Source organism: Photinus pyralis, unplaced genomic scaffold, assembly GCF_008802855.1.
Source record: "Photinus pyralis isolate 1611_PpyrPB1 unplaced genomic scaffold, Ppyr1.3 Ppyr1.4_LG2, whole genome shotgun sequence".
NCBI classification, from domain to species: domain Eukaryota; kingdom Metazoa; phylum Arthropoda; class Insecta; order Coleoptera; family Lampyridae; genus Photinus; species Photinus pyralis.
In genome coordinates, this window is record NW_022170403.1 from 4783661 (window position 1) to 4786387 (window position 2727).

The following is a 2727-nucleotide window of genomic DNA, read 5'->3' on the forward strand; positions in this document are numbered from 1 at the left end:
AAAAATTGTCTATAAGGAATAACTCCCCGTTTAATGCACCACCGCGCAAGTGATTTATGTAAGGCAGCTTCTATTGAATAAGAGGTCAGGATAAGGTTCGCCTTAAAAGTGCAAAAGTGGATGATTAATGTACGGTAAACGTCCGTCCAATTCCCCAACGAACACGAAAATAATTTGGTTTTTTATATTTTATTAAGTCGGCGTTGGTTGCCTATGGGGAAATACGCTAGGAAAGCATTATTTTTAAATATCGTCCTGCCACAAACGAAATTTTATTTCATTTACGGGAAGTAGGTCTGTGCGCAGGTGAGATGTATCTCACACAATATAATGCAGGTACCCGTTGCCCGATGGGAGAAGTCAGCCCTCAAAACATTTGTATATAGTGGTTTTGAACAATTCTGTTGCCATTAAATAGGTAGATAAGAAGTTTAAGGGTAGAATATTATGATGCCAACGTGAGAATTACATCGCAATAATTTTTTTTTGTGAAATAGGACGTTATCAAGCTGACAATCACTGCTTTTATTATACCAATAAGTCGGTTGTGCTCATTTTGGTGATTATGTCTCCCTAAAGTAGGTATATTAATGTAATGTAAAAAGGCACTGAATGATTTTCATGATTTTATAAAAAGAAAACGGTCTTCACCGGTTACGCTGAAATACGTCCATCGAGGAAGTTTTAAATCAAGTCATTTGATGCCTAGGATCAAAGCAATCTTTTATTCCCTAGACTTTGGAATACCTTCCACTTACACTTTAAAGCCGTAATAAAGTTGCGGTTGTAATGTTTACGATTAAACTCTTATTTTATTAAGTGATATTAAAATTCAAATCTCAGGAAACCACTTAGTGGGAAATTAAATTGCTTTTCAAATTCTAGAAGTGGATAACTGCAATTTAATATCAGCATGAAGCTGCTATACGTCCGACCCCACAAAAATTCAATACGTGATTTACTTTTTTTAAAATACGTCTACCGCATGAACCTTTATAGGTCGGAGAGAAGGGATTGTAATAATAATTACATATCAACTTTATGCCTTGGTATTGACGGCTCTCATATGAAGTTACTATATGGTCTTGCTTTGTACATATAATACGTACCTAAACTTAAATTAAGAGTACGCGGAGTATAGATTAGACATTTTACCGCAACCTTTGACTATTCAAAGTCGCAACATAACATTGCACATTCAACTAATAATGGCGCGACACAATTCAAATTAAATTAAATTAAAAATTATGAAAACTAATATGACACATAGTTTCTTAGAAATGGGAATATATGGCATATACTCATATGAGTGGCAGTGAATGGGTAACTTTGATGTTATTGGTGACGGAGAAGTTCAAGAACAAGGCTGCCTAGTTTTGAATGGTGATCAAAACTCCGTTAATTACATAAAAAAACTAAGAAAAACGGAAATGTCAAAATAAAATTCAAGATGGTGGTTAGGTATTGATAAATAAATACCAACTTTTTCAAATTAAATTGGTACAATTTTTGTTTATTCTTTTCTCAACGATGTTTCTCCGGTTACGTCACAAAGTCATGACTTTGTCATTTCCCGAAGGTCGTTGTCCAGGAATTTCCCAAGGTCATGATGCTGGGATTTCCCAAGGTCTAAGATGCTGAATTGCAAAAGTATCTACGCGCGCGTGCTGGAACGGCTGCCAGTCAACTTCTATCGCCACTAAACCACTCACTTACATGGCTAATAATGTAAAATACTATGCGATCAAAAATGAGTTGCTGTCGAGTTACCTTTGGAATTGTTGTTTATATGGGAAATCGTACTTAACTTGAACTTCCAAAGGCGACTCGACAGCAACTCATTTTTGATCGCCCGTTACTATTGAAAATTTGGGGAATATTTTGTATGTGTGGGATACTCTATCCGATTGTGGAGACAATTTCATTTTGCAATTTGACAGTGAGAATAAACGAACATTTCTTTTGATACTTGGTACTTTGACATATGCCTGGCGTCGCTGCCTCTCCCGGGATTTAGTCAACGGTCGTGAGGATGCGTCCCTGGTAGGCACTATCAAGGGTGTTTCACAGTTTAACCACTACTTTGTTGCCATCTGGCTGGGCCGCGACATATGCCAAACAATCTTTTAATAGCTAAATTGATTCTGCTGTTATTACTACCCTCGTATCCTCTCAATTTCCACGGCGAGGGTTAAGATTGAAATTGAGTGGCGCTCTACCCCATTGGTAAGTGGTAACGAAGTTAAGAAAATCATATGCCCAGAATGACCGCTGTGGGATTTCTGAAGCTTTTAGTGTCGAGTGTGCTACATACAACTTTTGTAGAAAAATAGGATTGCCAGCGCTCAGCGGGAAGGTATGGGTTCGGTTTGGTGAGTTTTTTGGGCGCCAGGTCAATAAATCATAACGTAATGGAAATAAACTTACTTAATAAGTCTACGGAGTTATCAGAATTCAGCAACAAATATGCACTCGGAAGGTTAACCATATATTTATTGAAAAGCAATATTCAAATGCAATTAAATTTTATACAACCAAAGATAAACAAAATAAATTAATGAATGAGTGCTGGAATAAGGGTAACGCAGGTGACAGTGATAAAATAAAGTTTGAAATAAGATATCTGTAACAAGGGTAGTAGCCTTACGACGCATTAATAGCCACTGTAAATCCTAGATAGCGTAAATATAAATTTTAGTGAGGAAATTATGTTCTGCAGGTACCTGG